Below are 21,600 nucleotides of genomic sequence, written 5' to 3'. Positions count from 1 at the left end.
ATTCCTATGATGGAAGTGATCAAAAACAGCTCTAGATGAGTAAAATGATAGCTTGTACGATAGGTTTAGCCGTATTAAATTGTTTATTGTGTATTGTACGACAATGGCCTGCAAATGATTCAACTTTGGTGTTGCTGTGTATGTATTACATATTTTATAACCTGTTATCTCACGGATGACGAGTGGACTGCACAGTTCATCAGCCATCAATGGTAAGAGTATGCATGGTCTGCTCAGATGATTTTGTATATTATCTCTACAGAGGTACAGTTTCTTGTTGGACTTCTTAGTTCTCCAGGTTGTCAGTGTACAACATCTGCAGTGTTAATTAGTTTCCTTCAATGGAAGCTGCTTCGTTTAAAGAATCTGGTAGTGACCATATGTGGACAGTTTGTTTTTTCACGGAGTTGTTCAACCTCATCTTCTAATTACTTACAATTGTAAGTGCATTAAGCTTGATTGTGTTTTTATTCATTTTCTTTTCAATAGGGTAGGAATTACAGACTTAGTCTCAGTTCTAGGAGATTCTTCTTATTGCTAACATCTGTAAGTAAGTACACTGAGAGCGTCCGGTATACAATTTATATTTACCTTCATTTAGGTTTGTGGAAACTGGTCTCATTTCTTCTGGGAACCAGTTGCATTTCTTCATGTTTTCCACTACTTTTTATCAACAGCTGACGGCTACCTTATGTATGTCTGGCACTGTAAATGAGTTGAATGATTTCAAGAACCTGTTCCATCTTGTTTGTCCTTATTTCACTGACCATGCTCGTATTGCTAACAAAAGTAAGTCCACTAAGAGTATGCAAATTATAATATATTTAGTCTTGTTTCAATTGTACTTGGTGATTACATGATTCTTTGACTTGGGTATCAGTGTATCAGATGCTTCTTGTGAGCTTACATAACAGGCATAAAAATGGCCACGTGGTAGGGGGAATATATCAAACTCTAACTAACAGGTATGCTTATACATTAGCCAAAAGAATAGGGATTTAACATAAATCAATGCTTGAATGTACTTATTTTAACACTTTATAACCATACCTACTAGTTACAGCTTGATATCATTGTTCTTGGCTGAGATATGACCGTTCAAAAATCTTCGTCTGATATTAGCCCAACAAAGCCACTATATACATAAGTGGCCATTATATGTCTGGTTAGACTCACTGATAACAACTGTAAGTACACCAAGTAATCCAGAATATGAATTATGTTTGCCTCCATTTGGGGTTGTGAGACCTGGTCTTATCAGACTTGTCTTAGTTCTACATGGATTGTCAGTCTCAGGCTCGGTCTCAGTTTTACAAGATTGTTACAAACTGTAAGTACAATGATTGTTCAGTATACGCATTATATTTACCATCTTTAATAGAGTTGTGGGACCTAGCGCTGTTCTACATGGTAATACTAGGTTTCCAGACAAGGTCTCGATTTTATGAGATTCTTATTGTTACAAACTGTAAGTCCAATGATGTAAGTACACCAAGTAATCCAGAATATGAATTATGTTTGCCTCCATTTGGGGTTGGTCTTATCAGACTTGTCTTAGTTTTACATGGATTGTCAGTTTCAGGCTCGGTCTTGATTGTTACAAACTGTAAGTACAATGATTGTTCAGTATACGCATTACATTTACCATCTTTAATAGAGTTGTGGGACCTATAGCTGCCGTTCTACATGGTAATACTAGGTTTCCAGACAAGTTTATGAGATTCTTATTGTTACAAACTGTAAGTCCAACGATTGTCCAGAATACACATTATATTTACCATCTTTGTATTAGAGCTGTGGGACAGTTCTACCAGACGACTAACATATTGTCACAGAGTTCTACATGGTGATGAACATTTTGATGATAATACAGATGCTTGCCAAATGATGGATCTACATATCTCAACAGTTAAAGTGGTGTAGTATACATTCTAAGTAAGGAAAGTTTCTATAGCTTTTTGCTGTATCAACAAATTTAATCCAACACACACACTAAAAACAATGGTATCGCTATAATTTTTCACTTGGTAAGTATAACTTTTGGTCATCAGCAACAACATCAAGGGGATATATATATAGCTAGGATTTTCTGGAAGGGGGTTTGGCTGATTTTAAGTGGAATGGCTTGGGAGAGGTCCACCATTTTTGAATGAAAACTATGCATACGCAAAACGTTCCCTTACTACAGGTGTGTACTGATTATTCCAACATAGTTATATAATAATAATAGCATAATAGTCACAATTACTGTGCATTGGGTATCAGAGAAGCTGAAACTCTGTATAATTTTGCATGATGCCAATTGGATAGTCTAATAATAAAGGCAAACACAATAAAAATCAGCTAGTTGTGAAGGTAAGAGTTAGCTAAAGATCGTGATATTACTCTAACGAATAGAACAGTCATTGCATTTTGACATCATATAGATTAATAACCCCCTGGGGGATCAAATACTCTAATAGAGCAATCAAGATACAATTTCAACAGCATATTAGCACACAATTGGCATATATAATAGGGGAAATTTTGGAGCATTTGCTCAATGCTCAAAGCATACAATTATAGGCAGTACTATAGGTGTTGTGTGTGCATGTAACTATAGCTAAACCTACACAGTGCAGTTCATATGCATTTTATAAACATGTGACCTATTGTAATACAAAATCACTTCCATTAATACATAGCTATTATACTAATGGCCAACTTTTTATACTTTAGCACACTGGCACTTCAGTCTCTTTGTTGGCAAACCTTTCTTCAGATTGCATTATTATACTTGACCTCCTGTCAATGGTCAATAATCGATTTTGTAACTTCACTCGGGCTAATTTTTTATGAAATATTTGTGGTCATAAATCAGAAACTATGTGGTGTATGGGGCTAAAAATTTGAATGAGTGATAAGCACCACGGGTACTACAAACACATCAAGTTTCATCAAAATCCAAGAGGTGACCCTAGACCCCTTGTTGATTTGACATGAAATGACCCAGTAACAGCAATAAACAACGTAACAAGTATATTAAACACAACATAATCATTGTGCCATTGTAGGCCCAGTGTATTCTATCAGTGGTTGTGGTAACAGAATTATTCCATTACACCTGCTTGGTGATTACAATCAAACAACATCCTACTCGGTAGCATGTTTATCTACAGTACCATTATTGGAGAGAGCAAACAACATGGATTTTGTTCTTTTCTGGTAAGTAAGTGTAACAAATGCAATGGCAATGGCCTTAGAGCTGTACCAACTCCACTTCTTACTGATGCTTCAAGTACCAAGTATTTACCTTAAAAGCACAAGTACCACGTTAGCTACTACATCACTGAACACATTTATTTGTAATGTACACCATAAGATTAGTCATCTCACTGATATTTATTTGTGTATAGTTCATGGTACTCTTGTACAAGTTTTAACACAATAATGGATAATTCATTAATGAGTTCATGTGTGCTGCAAGAACTACTCTCACAACATATTAATGCAACACATGGCACTAAACACACATACACACAGTTGATTATGCTTCCAATATTCCTACCCTATATTACATGTGCTATATACACTTGATTGGAGTTCCTAAGATGTAAGGTCTAGTGGCTCAACATTCATATATATACCAAATGACAGCCCATGAAAAGCCGTAAGCAGTGATTCTGTGTTGCTGGACTAAATCAATGTTTCAGTTACATGTTTCAGACTCCCTGTATTCACAGGCTTTAGCCTTCTCACAGGTCTCTAGTGGGATAGCATTTAATAAATAATAATGTAATTGAAGATTTCAAATTGCTTTTATACTTTAATCCAAATAAAATACTTTAAATTTGTGCACTTGTTTGTGCTGCAAGCATTAAATTAGATGACATGTGTATAGTCCCCGGCTCTATGTAACCATACATCCACCCTGTATAAATGCCATTATAGAAGTACAAATGTGTATTACAGTAGTTGTTTACTTAAGTCCATTAGCTTTACAGACATAATTATGATATATAAGGCATGGGTTTTTAATTAACCCTCAAGCTCTCAGCAGTTCTTAGTTACCTGACTATTGACAATACCATTGTCAGAGTCTACCGGAATTCTAGGTGTCTCCACAGATGGAGTTCTTCTTTAGTCTTCAATTTACTCTCTGTAACAATATAACATAATGTAAACAAGTTTATTTGCATATAAACTAACTTTTGATATCAAGACACACGATAGTGTGTCGTGCGGCCCAAGAAGCCGGCGCGCCACACCGTGAGTATATTAACAGGAAGAAAGAAAACGCAATTTTCACACCTATGTAGCTCTGTGATTCCTTACCCGATTGGAACCAAATTTGCTAGAGACGTGCCGCCCAGTTAGGGGAGTCTACATACCAAATTTGAAGAAAATCGCTCCAGCCATTTCCGAGATACGAGCGAACAAAATTTCGTTTTAATTTCTTCGTTTTTTTCTTCATCTTCTTCATTTCGCACACTTCGCAAAATTCGCCATAAAACACGAATGCATGCTCGGATTGGGCTGAAAGTTGGCACACTTAAAGGGCTCATTAAGGCGGATCTCTGTACCAACTTTGGTAGGAATACGATGAACACTCACGGAGTTATGACCGATTATTTGCGTAAAATAAGGTCGAAGGTCTGTCACGCCTACAGGGTAAACGCCTTGGAAGAATCAGTTGAACATTGATATGTAGATGGAGCAACCATCGTAGGAGTGCCTTTTTGTGGTTTGAAAGGAATCGGGATAAAGACCATGGAGATATGACACAAAATCCAACCTGTGTCAAAATTACGCGATCGATTTTTATGAATAAAAAAACTATTAGTTTTCGTGTCTACCAGGCAAACCGCTTAGAGCAACGAGCTGAAAATCAGTATGTAGCTGGAATAATCATCATAGAAAGTTCTTGCAGTAGTACAGAAGAATCGGATTACAAATCACCGAGTTATGATTCGAAAGGCAACTACGTGTAGCAAATGCGAGATCGAGATACTCTAATAGAACAGTCACTCTAATAAAGCATTCAGCTGCATGTATAATTTACTCAGTTATATTACATTGCAAGTTATTCTGTAGGGAATTCAGCTACAAACAAGTCACCCTGTAGTCAGATCAGCTAGAAGAAGGTACCTAATAGAGAGTTCAGCTACAAAGAAGCCATCATGTGGAGAGTTCAGCTCAAATAAATCACCCTGTAGAGAATTCAACTACAAACAAATTGCCCTGTACAGAGATCAGGTAGAAGAAGTTACCTTGTAGAGAGTTCAGTTACAAAGAAACAATCATGCAAAGAGTTTAGCTGCAAACAAATCACCCAGTAGAAAGTTCCGCTATGAACAGATCACACTGTAGAGAGTTCAGTTAGAAACAAGTCATCCTGTAGATAGATTAGCTAGAAGAAGTCACTTTGTAGAGAGTTCAGCTACAAAGAAACCACCATGTAAGAGAGTTCAGCTGCAAACAAATCACCCTGTAGAGAATTCAACTACAAACAAATTGCCCTGTACAGAGATCAGGTAGAAGAAGTTACCTTGTAGAGAGTTCAGTTACAAAGAAACAATCATGCAAAGAGTTTAGCTGCAAACAAATCACCCAGTAGAAAGTTCCGCTATGAACAGATCACACTGTAGAGAGTTCAGTTAGAAACAAGTCACCCTGTACAGAGATCAGCTAGAAACAAGTCATCCTGTAGAGAGTTCAGCTAGAAGAAGTTACATTGTAGAGAGTTCGGTTACAAAGAAACTACCATGTAGAGAGTTCAGCTGCAAACAAATCACCCTGTAGACAAACAAGTCACCCTGTAGAGAGTTCAGCTAGAAGAAGTTACATTGTAGAGAGATCAGCTCAAATAAATCACCCTGTAGAGAATTCAGCTAGAAGAAGTTACATTGTAGAGAGTTCAGCTACAAAGAAACTACCATGTACAGAGTTCAACTGCAAACAAATTGCCCTGTAGAGAATTCAGCTACAAACAAATCACCCTGTAGAAAGATCAGCTAGAAGAAGTTACCTTGTAGAGAGTTCAGCTACAAACAAATCACCCTGTAGAGAGTTCAGCTACAAACAAGTCATCCTGTAGAGAGGTCAGCTAGAAGAAGTTACGTTGTAGAAAGTTCAGCTACAAAGAAACTACCATGTACAGAGCTCAGCAGCAAACAAATTTCCCTGTAGAGAATTCAGCTATAGACAAATCACCTTGTAGAAAGATCAGCTAGAAGTTACCTTGTAGAGAGTTCAGCTACAAACAAATCACCCTGTAGAGAGTTCAGCTAGAAACAAGTCACCCTGTAGAGAGTTCAGCTAGAAACAAGTCACCCTGTAGAGAGATCAGCTAGAAGAAGTTACATTGTAGAGAGTTCAACTACAAAGGAACTACCATTTACACAGTTCAACTGCAAACAAATTGCCCTGTAGAGAATTCAGCTACAAACAAATCACCCTGTAGAAAGATCAGCTAGAAGAAGTTACCTTGTAGAGAGTTCAGCTACAAACAAATCACCCTGTAGAGAGTTCAGCTAGAAACAAGTCACCCTATAGAGAGTTCAGCTAGAAGAAGTTACATTGTAGAGAGTTCAGCTACAAAGAAACTACCATGTAGAGAGTTCAGCAGCAAACAAATTGCCCTGTAGAGAATTCAGCTACAGACAAATCAACTTGTAGAAAGATCAGCTAGAAGAAGTTACCTTGTAGAGAGTTTATCAACAAACAAATCACCCTGTAGAGGGCTCAGCTACAAACAAGTCACCCTGTAGAGAGTTCAGCTAGAAGAAGTTACATTGTAGAGAGTTCAGCTACAAAGAAACTACCATGTAGAGAGTTCAGCTGCAAACAAATTTCCCTGTAGAGACAAACAAATCACCTTGTAGAAAGATCAGCTAGAAGAAGTTACCTTGTAGAGAGTTCAGCTACAAACAAATCACCCTGTAGAGAGTTCAGCTAGAAACAAGTCACCCTGTAGAGAGATCAGCTAGAAACAAGTCACCCATAGAGAGTTCAGCTAGAAGAAGTTACATTGTAGAGAGTTCAGCTGCAAAGAAACTACCATGTAGAGAGTTCAGCTGCAAACAAATTTCCCTGTAGAGACAAACAAATCACCCTGTAGAAAGATCAGCTAGAAGAAGTTACCTTGTACAGAGTTCAGCTACAAACAAATCACCCTGTAGAGAGTTCAGCTAGAAACAAGTCACCCTGTAGAGAGTTCAGCTAGAAGAAGTTACATTGTAGAGAGTTCAGCTACAAAGAAACTACCATGTAGAGAGTTCAGCTGCAAACAAATTTCCCTGTAGAGACAAACAAATCACCCTGTAGAAAGATCAGCTACAAACAAATCACCTTGTAGAGAGTTCAGCTACAAACAAATCACCCTGTAGAGAGTTCAGCTAGAAACAAGTCACCCTGTAGAGAGATCAGCTAGAAACAAGCCACCCGTAGAGAGTTCAGCTAGAAGAAGTTACATTGTAGCAGTTTAGCTGCAAACAAATCACCCTGTAGAGAATTCAGCTACAAACAAATCACCCTGTAGAAAGATCAGCTAGAAGAAGTTACCTTGTAGAGAGTTCAGCTACAAACAAATCACCCTGTAGAGAGTTCAGCTACAAACAAGTCATCCGGTAGAGAGATCAGCCAGAAGGATCACCTTGCAGAGAGGTTAGCTACAAAGAAATCACCCTGCTTCATCTTTTCTTCTTCCTGTAGTAAAGAAAAAATGACAGGTTAAAAAGCCCTAAAGCCGGCCATAGGCCGGATTTATGGCCGGCTTTGGGGTATACAAATACAAAAAGAAGTGAAATCTAATCCAAAACAGCCAAGCTGTAAAAAAGAGTGCGGCCCTGAGAAAGGCTATGGTGAAAAAAGATGTGAAATCCAAGGTGGCGGCCAAGAAATGGCTGTGATGGTAGGTTAATGGTAAAAATTTTAATAACAACACTTCAGGTGAATTTGGTGCCGCTTGGTCTTGGCACAAAATTCACCTGAATTGTCGTTATTAAAATTTTTACCATTAACCTACCATCACAGCCATTTCTTGGCCGCCACCTTGGATTTCACATCTTTTTTCACCATAGCCTTTCTCAGGGCCGCACTCTTTTTTACAGCTTGGCTGTTTTGGATTAGATAGAATCAAAGGGAACAAATGTTTTGTTCTGACTCAACATCAAAGGAATTCGTGCTACATTATGACATTGTCTTAACATCACAGGGAAATATCTTGATATTACCTAATTTCCCTGTGGAAATACACTGTATGTGAAATATAGTCCTGTGGTTTCCTTTAATCTAAGGTGTCAAGATGGTATACTTATTGATTATTGTTGGGAAAACTTAATTTAAAACCCTATGTTTACATGACTAAAAAATTATATAGTTAAAAGATTACCTTTACTAGAAATCCTCTGTAAGTTAGATGTGGGTATTGTCATCATGGCTGTCATGTTGCCAAATACTAATGTCATAGTGTTATTATCCAAAGATAAAGTAGATGTAGTAAACTGTACAGTGCTCATCTTCAGATTTGCAAGCTGAGCTTGAATAACTATAATATTATGTAAATAACAAAACAGTTTTCTTGCTAATTTAACATGCATCAACTCTTATTGTTATCTAAAGTATATTGCAAGTCATCTGCTATTGTTTTTTCTGAACATGATGTACATGATGTTCAAAAGTACCGAAAAATACATACTGTGTGAACATGTGGTGCAGTAGACAGTGAGGTAGATTTAAAACAGGAATGCTGAGGCTGCCACTGAACATCAATGACAGAGCCTGCATTATAGCATAATATCGCATGGTTTCACTACTATTTCTGAGATTTATGTGTGATTGATAGAGGAAGATGTTGATGTTACTACATACAGGCACATATTAAATACACCACATGTGGTATGAACCAAGACAACTGCATGTGTGGCAAGAATGCATGGTGTAGGCCAAGCATTAGCAAGGCATGGGAGATACCAATGTGGATGTAAAACGCCAAGTTCTTGCGTGGTACATTGTGTAGCTTCGTGTGGTTTCATGAAGTTATAAGTGGATATGTATATCATTTACCACCATGTTATCGTGTGGTTAAGCAGTGCATTGCCAAGCAATTTGTTTAAAACTTACTGATATGATTAGCAACTCTAATTGTCATATTGCTAGTGTTTTTTAATGTTTTGCTCAGTAATATTCCAGCTTCTTCTGTATCCATCAGTAATTGCTCACCCACTGATGTTTCCATTGGCATTTCCTGCATACATTAAAACTATGGATGATTACTAGTACTACTAATAACATGTTTTATTAAACCAATCGTATAGGTAATACTTTAGAACACTACAAATAACTTGTAAACTTCGTACGTGAATTCAATACATGTTCTTTATCCACACCAATATTTCAAGCAAAACTAGGAAGCATTTGATTTTATAATATCTTTAAAATTTATGACCTTTAATATGAGAATTTGTGAATAGTTATATTGTTCTAATATGCTACAAATAATTGATATCAGAAATATCACATATTGGATTCCATATTGGTGCAACTCAATATATATACATGTTTTAACATTTTTATTGAATGTGTCAAACATTCTCATTATAGTAATCCATAGGTCTACATTGGAATTCACCTTGATAAATGAGTTTGGCTCCCACAAATTCCTTTAGAAGAGAATGGACAAGGCTACTAAAAATTTGGCTGCCCATACAGCATTTTTCATGAATGGCTGGAGCAATATATTATTATAATATTTAGTGTGTTTCCTGCCCTACCTGGCAGACAACTGCAATGCAAAAATGATGAGTTTTGAAGAAGAGAACACAAAGGTATGTATGATTGAAAATTGCATTTTCTTCCCGTCAATATACCTACTGTGTGGCGTGCCAGCATTCTTGGCTGCAGACACACTATCATGTGTCTTAATGTATTTACAAAAGTTGCATAAACTTTGAATAGGAATTAGACGATGGTGATATGAACTGAAATAAACACTTTATTCAAAATATATTATACTATCAATCTGTCTGTCTGCCTGCCTGCTCACCGGATACAGTGATTATAATAATTAAATGCAGTACCTATTCAGTAAGTATATTGTATGAATCGACACGATACTTGATCTATCTGGCAACACAAGTTAGATTAGCATGATGAGTTACTCTTCTAAAATTCACTGAAACATTATTAGTAACAACCTTAGGTTTCTTCAAATCTCTATAATAGAGTTAGCGGTACATCTGGTTTTTTTAAAAGCAAGCAGAATGTGTATAAAAATTGGAACATAAAATTCAGATATATCAACATTTTTTTTCAAGTAGTCCCTTCAGCCAGGTGCAGTAGCTACTAGAATTTAATCCATTTTTTAATGGAGAGGTTTAATATATTTCTGTGGTTCTGACTAAGTAACTATTACATTCTCTAAGGGCTACCACATACTTCAATAGCTACCATTACAATAATATAACCATATAATCAAATTTGCGTACCATTGTTTCAAACGAAATATCATTTCTTTCATCAAGCAAGTTACTTAACACATTAACAACATCCTGTAAGAAAGAACATGACTACTGTAACATAACATTAGGTCACCCCGAGACCATCAAAATTGTTAGATGATATATTTTGATGTTACATAAACAAGTCAAACACTATTATGCAAAACAACAGTAATATATCTACATAAGTTATAACTAGGTCCTGGGTTAATAAAGAAGGATTAACAGATGAGCCAAGTGTTATAATATGCTTACCTCAATTGCACCATTCAGTATGGTTTGATCAATTTCTTCAAAAGCTACTGTGATCACCCTAAATTTACACACAGCAAAATGTGAAATTATGTGTAATGCTCAGTAAGCACTAGCACTAAAATTATTTTATTGTGTTAGGAAACTAGTCATTAAAATTGCAACTGTGTTTCTTCTTTACAAGCATGGGGGTCTAAACTATTCAGAGCAATACAGTCCACAAAATGCTTGGTTAAACCACATACTGACAACAATTCTAAATATATGCAATGAAGAAATATCAGTAAGATTTAATTTGTACACAGTCAATATTATTATCTAAATGTTACCATTAATTAAGACAACAATCTGAATTGTGGCTTGTATCAAACAGTACGGTTGTACTATTTAGCATGTACCTATGTGTGTTGTTAATGTATGTTTGTTCAGGGCACAGCTGAAAAACACTTTTAGCTGATGCCGTCTCCCTGTTTAAAAAACAAGAATTTCTTTCCACCTGATGGTTTTTAAACGCTGCTCTTTTAGTGGTACACATCACTTTAATGGAAACGCTGCATACAATCACAACAATAAAAATATTAAATATAGCTTAAATAAGCCTATTTAACAACTTCATTTCAGTTAATGAGGTGGGCTGGCTGCTCCAGATAGTCGTGCCACGATAATAGAAGCTATGCTTTCCATAGTTTAAGCGCACAGCAGGCACATACAAATGATATCAATTGCACCCTGTACAGCCTGTGACAGACACTGCAGATTTGAATGTGGTATGCAGGTAGGAGGGTGACAACTTTGTTAAGGTTTTATAAACTTGCATGACAGTATGAAATTTATGACATTCAGCCAAAGTGAGATTAAACATAGAAGAGCCAGTAGAATCAATCAATGAAAAACGTGAATGAAATCTCACTAGTCTTTTGAAATGACCAGTATTAGTAGACACTCACGCAGTGTTGCAATAGTCAAATATTAGTAAATTATTGGTAACACATGTGCCTGATACAATAGCTTCGTCACAATGGGCGTGAGAGGTTTATTGAATATAGCTTGCCACAAACTCTCCGTAAAACATACTCCACATTGTAGTACCAAGTTGAATGTTGGTCAATATATAAATCCCTAAATATCGTACAGTAGATACCTGTCTCAGTGGAATGACAGGTGTAATGTCCTCCCAATGGTATGCTGCCAGGCCTGTAATGAGTACACATGAAGATTTTGCAACACTCAGTTTCAACCTGTTAGCAACTAGCCAAGTAAAAAGTTGTGTAACAGCACACTGACAAGTGTTGTGCTCCAGTTATCTGAAGTCATTATGACAAAAATGCAATTCTGTACATCGGCATAAAGATTGACATCAACATTGGTAATGCGGTAATAAGATCATTAAAATAGCAATGGGCCTAGAATAGAACCTTGAAGTACATCAACTGTGACTTTTCCCTTAGATGAGAGGGCACCTTGTATGCAGAGACCTGTTGAGATCTGCCATTCAGAAAACTCAGCATCCACTTAAGAATGCCTCCCCTGATACCATTATGTTAATCTGAAGCAATATTTCATAGTCAAAGGCTGTAGCCAAATCAAGGAATACAGCACCAACAAACTTTCCATCATCAATTACAGGCATCTGGATATTGAATTTTCAAAATGTCGGCATAACTCAAAACTGCCTGTCTGCCGGCCAGCCTGCCTGCCTGGCCACAGTTGCAAGGATAAAGGCCAAATGAAGCAGTGCATGGCCACCATTTTATGCCACAACAACAAACTCACTGCAGCTGGTGGGATATGCCTTTTGTAATTCAAACAAATGTGCTCTTTGTCATTCCTTTTAATCTTCAATTATAAATGGTCTTATGAAACCATACCAAGGCACCAATTTTCCCCATCGCCACTTTCCTTGGAGAAACATATTGAGCACATTAGTATCGGGACCATACCAAGCACAGCTGCTATTCAAGGAGCACCTTTTAACCACGTAAATATGGTAGTAGCAACAATGTGCATAAATATTGGCTTATAATCATTGCAATGAATATTTGAAATGTTACGGATAAACCGCAGCTGATTTCTAATACTAATGCATTAATAGTATAGACCTGATGATTGCTGTAGAAGAAATAATGCAGCTATTACCAGCATATTGAAGCACAGTTTTTCTCCTTAATCCTCTAAGCCAACAAGCAAAAATTTTAGGCCAGAGATACAGTTGTAAGTAATTAATTGTCAATGAAATGCAACTAACAGCTACTCTATTGTATTGATTGATTATATATCAAGACACACGGTAGTGTGTCGTGCGGCCCAAGAAGCCGGCATGCCACCCGTTTTTTTTTTTTTTTTTTTGAAACCATCAGAATAATGATGAAATGACAAAATTACATACAGAGCCTCGGACACATGCGACTACAAAGATAAGATCCGCGTAGGCATGGAAAGGATACATACAAAAATAATTAACTACAAAACTTAACTTAAAGTGTCCAGGTTGGATTACTACGTGCATAAAAGATTCTCTGAGAGGAAGTTATAGCCACAGCAGCTGCTCTATCAAGCAATGCTTTAGTCTTGGAAAAACTCAGATTTGAAACTCTTTTCATAGATGTTACTGTCTCTGTAAGGTAATGGCCAAGGCAACCAATTTCAACTGTGTGGTAATGACTAACAAAACCCAAGCGGTCAAGCTCAGCAATAATTTGCAGATATTCTGGCTTCTCCTGCTTACGTTCTCGTGCAGCAGAAAGGTCAGCACGAGAATTAAATGGGCAGGTAAGTTCCAGAAGTACAACAGATTTCATTTCTGCATTATATATAACAATGTCAGGTCGGTGAGAACACACTAGTACAGCAGGGGGAATGGTGGCAGGAGGAGAGTCAGACGCACGTTTGCCATCCAGATCAGCAAATATTTCTACATTATCCAAACAAGCTTGCAACTCAGACATCAAACATAATAAAACAGCATCATGACGAAAAGTAAACCTGCCTTGCTGCAAAGCCACAGGACACCCATTTAGCACATGGTGACAAGTTGGACGAGGTGACAAACAAAGTGAACAAGTTGCACCAGTTTGTATATGCCAGCGACGTAATAGTCCAGTCAGGAGAAGTGGCACATTGCCAGGGGGGAATAGCGCTACGCGCGCGCATCACGTGATCACTTCAGTATATTAACAGGAAGAAAGAAAACGCAATTTTCACACCTATGTAGTTCTGTGATCCCTTATCCGATTGGAACCAAATTTTCTAGAGAGGTGCCGGCCAGCAAGGGGAGTCTACACACCAAATTTGAAGACAATCGCTCCAGCCATTTCCGAGATACAAGCGAACAAAATTTCGTTTTAATTTCTTCGTTTTTTTCTTCTTCTAGTTCTACTTCTTCTTCATTTCGCACACTTCGCAAAATCCGCCATAAAACACGAATGCGTGCTCGGATCGGACTGAAATTTGGCACACTTAAAGGGCTCATTAAGGCGGATCTCTGTACCAACTTTGGTAGGAATCCGATGAACAGGTACGGAGTTATGACCGATTATTTGCGTAAAATAAGGTCGAAGGTCTGTCACGCCTACAGGGTAAACTCCTTTGAGGAATCAGTTGAAAATTGCTATGTGGATGGAGCAACCATCGTAGGAGTGCCTTTTTGTGGTTTGAAAGGAATCGGGACAAAGACCACGGAGATATGACACAAAACCCGACCTGTGTCAAAATTACGCGAACGATTTTTATGAATAAAAAAACTATAAGTTTTCGTGTCTATCAGGCAAACCGCTTGGAGCAATGAACTGAAAATCAGTCTGTAGCTGGAATAATCATCATAGAAAGTTCTTGCAGTAGTACAGAAGAATTGGATTACAAACCACTGAGTTATGATTCAAAAGGCAACTACGTGTAGCAAATGCGAGATCGAGATACTCTAATAGAACAGTCACCCTAATAAAGCATTCAGCTGCATTTATAATTTACTCAATTATATTATATTGCAAGTTATTCTGTAGGGAATTCAGCTGCAAACAAGTCACCCTGTAGTCAGATCAGCTAGAAGAAGGTACCTAATAGAGAGTTCAGCTACAAAGAAACCATCATGTAGAGAGTTCAGCTCAAACAAATTGCCCTGTAGAGAGATCAGCTAGAAGAAGTTACCTTGTAGAGAGTTCAGTTACAAAGAAACAATCATGCAAAGAGTTCAGCTGCAAACAAATCACCCAGTAGAAAGTTCCGCTATGAACAGATTATACTGCAGAGAGTTCAGTTAGAAACAAGTCATCTTGTAGAGAGATCAGCTAGAAGAAGTCACCTTGTAGAGAGTTCAGCTACAAAGAAACCACCATGTAAGAGAGTTCAGCTGCAAACAAATCACCTGTCGAGAGTTCAGCTAGGAACAAGTCACCCTGTACAGAGATCAGCTAGAAACAAGTCACCCTGTAGAGAATTCAGCTACAAACAAATGACCCTGTAGAAAGATCAGCTAGAAGAAGTCACCTTGTAGAGAGTTCAGCTACAAAGAAACCATCATGTAGAGAGTTCAGCTGCAAACAAATCACCCTGTAGAGAACTCAGCTACAAACAAACATGCCCTGTAAAAAGATCAGCTAGAAGAAGTTACCTTGTAGAGAGTTCAGCTACAAAGAAACCACCATGTAGTGAGTTAAGCTGCAAACAAATCACCCGGTAGGAAGTTCAGCTATGAACAGATCACCCTGTTGAGAGTTCAGTTAGAAACAAGTCATCCTGTAGAGAGATCAGCTAGAAGTATCACCTTGTAGAAAGTTCAGCTACAAACAAATCACCTGTAGAGAGTTCAGATACAAACAAATCACCCTGTAAAGAGATCAGCTAGAAGAAGTCACCTTGTAGAGAGTTCAGCTATAAAGAAACCACCATGTAAAGAGTTCAGCTGCAAACAAATCACCTGTCGAGAGTTCAGCTAGGAACAAGTCACCCTGTACAGAGATCAGCTAGAAACAAGTCACCCTGTAGAGAATTCAGCTACAAACAAATGACCCTGTAGAAAGATCAGCTAGAAGAAGTCACCTTGTAGAGAGTTCAGCTACAAAGAAACCATCATGTAGAGAGTTCAGCTGCAAACAAATCACCCTGTAGAGAACTCAGCTACAAACAAACATGCCCTGTAAAAAGATCAGCTAGAAGAAGTTACCTTGTAGAGAGTTCAGCTACAAAGAAACCACCATGTAGTGAGTTAAGCTGCAAACAAATCACCCGGTAGGAAGTTCAGCTATGAACAGATCACCCTGTTGAGAGTTCAGTTAGAAACAAGTCATCCTGTAGATAGATTAGCTAGAAGAAGTCACTTTGTAGAGAGTTCAGCTACAAAGAAACCACCATGTAAGAGAGTTCAGCTGCAAACAAATCACCCTGTAGAGAATTCAACTACAAACAAATTGCCCTGTACAGAGATCAGGTAGAAGAAGTTACCTTGTAGAGAGTTCAGTTACAAAGAAACAATCATGCAAAGAGTTTAGCTGCAAACAAATCACCCAGTAGAAAGTTCCGCTATGAACAGATCACACTGTAGAGAGTTCAGTTAGAAACAAGTCACCCTGTACAGAGATCAGCTAGAAACAAGTCACCCTGTAGAGAGTTCAGCTAGAAGAAGTCACATTGTAGAGAGTTCAGCTACAAGAAACTACCATGTAGAGAGTTCAGCTGCAAACAAATCACCCTGTAGATAGTTCAGCTACAAACAAATCACCCTGTAGAGAGTTCAGTTACAAAGAAACCACCATGTAGAGTATTCAGCTGCAAAAAAATCAATCATTCTGTAGAGAGTTCAGCTAGAAGAAGTCACCTTGTAGAGAGTTCAGCTGCAAATAAATCACCCTGTAGAGAATTCAGCTACAAACAAATCACCCTGTAGAAAGATCAGCTAGAAGAAGTTACCTTGTAGAGAGTTCAGCTACAAAGAAACCACCATGTAGAGAGTTCAGCTGCAAACAAATCACCTGTAGAGAGTTCAGCTAGAAACAAGTCACCCTGTAGAGAGATCAGCTAGAAACAAGTCACCCTGTAGAGAGTTCAGCTAGAAGAAGTCACATTGTAGAGAGTTCAGCTACAATGAAACTCCCATGTAGAGAGTTCAGCTGCAAACAAATCACCCTGTAGAGAACTCAGCTACAAACAAATATGCCCTGTAAAAAGATCAGCTAGAAGAAGTTACCTTGTAGAGAGTTCAGCTACAACGAAACCACCATGTAGAGAGTTCAGCTACAAACAAATAACCTGTAGAGAGTTCAGCTAGAAACAAGTCGCCCTGTAGAGAGATCTGCTAGAAACAAGTCACCTTGTAGAGAGTTCAGCTAGAAGAAGTCACATTGTAGAGAGTTCAGCTACAAAGAAACTACCATGTAGAGAGTTCAGCTGCAAACAAATCACCCTGTAGAAAGTTCAGCTATGAACAGATCACCCTGTAGAGAGATCAGCTAGAAACAAGTCACCCTGTAGAGAGTTCAGCTAGAAGAAATTACCTTGTAGAGAGTTCAGCTACAAAGAAACCACCATGTAGACAGTTTAACTGCAAACAAATCACCCAGTAGATAGTTCAGCTATGAACAGATCACCCTGTTGAGAGTTCAGTTAGAAACAATTAAGTCATCCTGTAGAGAGATCACCTAGAAGTATCACCTTGTAGAGAGTTCAGCTACAAACAAATCACCTGTAGAGAGTTCAGCTACAAACAAATCACCCTGTAGAGAGATCAGCTAGAAGAAGTCACCTTGTAGAGAGTTCAGCTATAAAGAAACCACCATGTAGAGAGTTCAGCTACAAACAAATCACCCTGTAGAGAGATCAGCTAGAAGAAGTCACCTTGTAGAGAGTTCAGCTATAAAGAAACCACCATGTAGAGAATTCAGCTGCAAACAAACACCCTGCAGAGAACTCAGCTACAAACAAATCGCCGTGTAGAAAGATCAGCTAGAAGAAGTTACCTTGTAGGGATTTCAGCTACAAACAAATCACCCTGTAGAGAGTTCAGCTACAAAGAAATCATCATGTAGAGAGTTCAGCTGCAAACAAATCATCCTGTAGAGAGTTCAGCTATGAAAAGATCACCCTGTAGAGAGTTCAGCTAGAAGAAGTCACCTTTCAGAGAGTTCAGCTACAAAGCAACCACCATGTAGAGAGTTCAGCTGCAAACACATCACCCTGTAGAGAATTCAGCTACAAACAAATCGCCCTGTAGAGAGACCAGCTAGAAACAAGTCACCCTGTAGACAGATCAGCTAGAAGAAGTTACCTTGTAGAGAGTTCAGCTGCAAACAAATCACCCTGTGGAGAATTCAACTACAAACAGATAACCCTGTAGAGAGTTCAGCTAGAGTCAAGTCACCCGTTAGAGAGAATCCTGTAAAGAGTTCATCTACATACAAGCAGATCACCCTGTAGAGTGTTCAACTACATTTCAAGTCACTTAGTTGAGAATTCAGCTGCAAATTATCCTGTGGGGATTAATTGACATGTAATAAATATATGCTCTCTTTTTATATTATGAACTCTTGATATATGCATTATATATATAATTTGTACATTTAGTGATAAAATCAGAATGAGTTAAAGTATTTATAAAATCTGCTTCATCTTCTTCTTTTTCCTGTGGTAAAGAAAAATATATAGGTTAAAAAGCCCCAAAGCTGGCCATAGGCCGGCTTTGGGGTATACAAATACAAAAAGAAGTGAAATCTAATCAAAAACAGCCAAGCTGTAAAAAAAGGAGTGCGGCCCTTGAAAAGGCTATGGTGAAAAAAGATGTGAAATCCAAGGTGGCGGCCAAGAAATGGCTGTGATGGTAGGTTAATGGTAAAAAGTTTAATAATGACAATTCAGGTGAATTTTGTGCCAATTGACCAAGCGGCACCAAATTCACCTGAATTGTCGTTATTAAAATTTTTACCATTAACCTACCATCACAGCCATTTCTTGGCCGCCACCTTGGATTTCACATCTTTTTTCACCATAGCCTTTTCAAGGGCCGCACTCCTTTTTTTACAGCTTGGCTGTTTTTGATTAGATTTTATTTCCATAAGTAGAAACTACGAGGACTAGTATGCCTCCAGTCTCCTGGATGAGTTTACTGACGTGATCATAGTGACACCATCTAAACTGAAATCTCAATGATCATTCTCCGAGGATATTGAATATCCCTTGGGTCTGTAACCATTTGATCACTAGTAGCTGGACCACATGCATATTATTCAAATAGGAACTAATTATAACTGTACTAACAAACTTGTACTCCTTGTAAATAGTTGGGGAAAGCTTCATAGTTCTATTGGGGTACATTTTCTGGTGCATCTGCATTGTGAAATTTCTTTCCATACAATACATGTACAATACAGCCATTAGTACAACCTGAAGCACTTCTAAAAGTTGCTACCAATTTTTTTATTTAGTGGAATTTTCTACTGACTGACTGCCGAAGACAACTACTCTCATAACAGATTAATGCAACACATGGCACTAAACACACATGCACACAGTTGAATATGCTTTCAATGTTCCTGCCTCGGGGGCAAATCCCAGTGGTGGATCCAGGGGGGCACCGGGGTCACGTGCCCCCCCCCCTCTTCAGAAAAAATTGCATACAAGATTGAGATACTCTAATAAAGCAGTCACTCTAATAAAGCAGTCACAGTGCTCATGCTTAACTATGAAGCTATGAACAAGGATCTGAATAAGGATCTTTATAATATATTATACTTTATAGTGTATACATTTGGTAAAGGGCAGCCATTAATTGCTGTGACCTTTTTTTTTGCTCTTCAACTTTTCAGCAAAGTGCACCCCCCCATTCCAAACTCTGGATCCACCCCTGGATCCAGCTAGGGGGTTTCCACTTTGGAGCTTAGTACGTAGCTTCAGTCCAGCTACCTAGTAGTAAATAATCACTCTCCAGCAAAGTTTCATTGTTAAATCTTACCATTAGGCCTTTACAAATGCAACTGAAGTATTTAGAAGTAGTTGTAATACTGTATAGCCTAAATATTTCGAGAGAAAATTTTTTTGCTGATTTTGAGGTTTTGAATATTTAGACCTCCATATAGCCTAATACATTAACATTCAATCTGCTACATCTAAACAAGACTACATATCTACAACTGCTTGCAGAGCTTGATCACGCACCTGCAGATATCCAACTGCTATGAAACAATTTATTTACTTATTAGGCCATCATTATTAAACTCCTTGTTTCCCATCACCACCCACATCGATTTTTAGGCACCCGCACCAAATTTTATTTATTTGATTATAGATCACGTGAATGCACTATTTCATGCTAGAAGAAGGCACAGAGCAGGGGCGTAGGGAGGGGGGTTTCCCAGGGGTTCAGGAACCCCCTGTAAAATTTAGTTACAGCAAGACCAGTTAACACACCATTTAGTGTGGCAGGACAAAATAAGTGAGTAATAGTAATAATAATAGTGTAGGACAAAATAAGTGAGGACAAAATGGTTGGTTGGACAATATATATATATATATATAAAATAATATTGTTAAGAAACTTTTTTCATACTCACATTGCTATGTATACAGTCTACCTAACTGGCAACTGGTGTCCTGGGGAAGCAAATGCACTAATTTCAAAATTTTTCTGACTTCATTCAGCTGCCTGTTTAGCTGTTACACAACTGCAGTGTGAATAAAGCATCTGGAATCAATCTGCTCACTTTGACTGTAAAACAGTAAACTGAGGAAAGACATTATAACATGGGCAACTTCCATATAATTATGTGACCGTGCACAAACTACACCCTGTCATACTACAGGTCATATCTCAGTACTGGAATAGAATATTTGCATTCTGTAACTTGCATCATAAACCCGATTAAATGCTTACCAAGAGCTGAAAATTGCATTGCTATAGCATAATGGTACAAAACGTTATGAGTGATGAAAGTTTTAAAAAGTGGACAAAATCATATACTCACATGCCCTACTTTCACAGGTCCAGTCACATATGTGATGATAGACACACACTGTCAGAAGTATGAACTTGATACAAAGTATGTAGCAACTTTAATACATCAAGAGGGTCATAAAGGTCATTATTCTTACACGGAAAGGTGAACAGAATGCATCAACACTCTAAAAATTATCACCAAAATTGCACAGTTGATATAAATACATTTTATAGGTTTATCGGAGTCATAAATTAACTTGTTACATATGTATTATTTTTATATAGAGCATTCCACGAGGCTGTTATTGTGAGATGAGGGAATATGCCAATGCAGTGATGTATCCATACAGTAAAGAATCATCTTATACATCACTGCTGTTGTGCACGTGGTATGTGTTGATGGTGGAGTGTCCACACTTATTATAGTGTTTGTGTATTATAAATATTGTTTTTAAGCAATTACATGTACAGCATAATTATTTGCAATGTGTATGATGTACGTGTACACATATGGTCTGGATTTAGCAAAATAAGCACTCATAGTTATAAGGTTAGGTTATCATTCCTTGTAGCTAGCTCATATATAAGTACTGCAAGGTATTGTCGACACCAAGAGTACTCTTGTAGACACTATAATTATAAGCTCCTGCTAGAAATCTTCCCTGCATTTTGTGCTTCTCCCCTACGTAATGCTTGAGAATTAAAGTTGTAGTGTAACTATACATACGTATATATAAGTAAGGAAAGTGTCTGTGGCTTTTGACCAACAAATTTAATGCAACATGCAAACCAAAAGCAATGGTATTACTATAATAATTTTTGGTCATCAACAACAACATCAAGGAGATATATAGCCAGGATTTTCTAGAAGGAGGGGGGGGGTTGGCTGATTTGAAGTGGAGGAATGGTTTGGGGGAAGCCTACTATTTTTGAATAAAAACCATGCATACACAA

The 21,600-nt window shown here is 37.8% G+C and overlaps 1 long non-coding RNA gene across 4 annotated transcripts; it reads left to right on the top strand.

The window, feature by feature from the left end:
• The first annotated feature begins 6 nt into the window (after positions 1-6).
• Positions 7-21,189, top strand: LOC136257771 (uncharacterized). 4 transcript variants are annotated; one of them, XR_010702152.1, is made up of 11 exons: positions 7-212; positions 263-440; positions 490-546; positions 678-789; positions 1,273-1,330; positions 1,382-1,482; positions 1,548-1,606; positions 1,658-1,739; positions 1,793-1,935; positions 20,692-20,809; positions 20,932-21,189. It is a non-coding gene; the product is annotated as an uncharacterized lncRNA (long non-coding RNA). The 4 variants fall into 4 exon arrangements; XR_010702151.1 differs by having other exon boundaries at positions 602-789; XR_010702153.1 differs by having other exon boundaries at positions 490-550; positions 602-789; positions 1,382-1,468.
• Positions 21,190-21,600: the final 411 nt, after the last annotated feature.

Source organism: Dysidea avara, chromosome 6 (genome assembly GCF_963678975.1).
Source record: "Dysidea avara chromosome 6, odDysAvar1.4, whole genome shotgun sequence".
NCBI lineage: Eukaryota > Metazoa > Porifera > Demospongiae > Dictyoceratida > Dysideidae > Dysidea > Dysidea avara.
The sequence above is the reverse complement of the archived record's forward strand: the minus strand, read 5'-3'. Positions and strand labels throughout refer to the sequence as shown.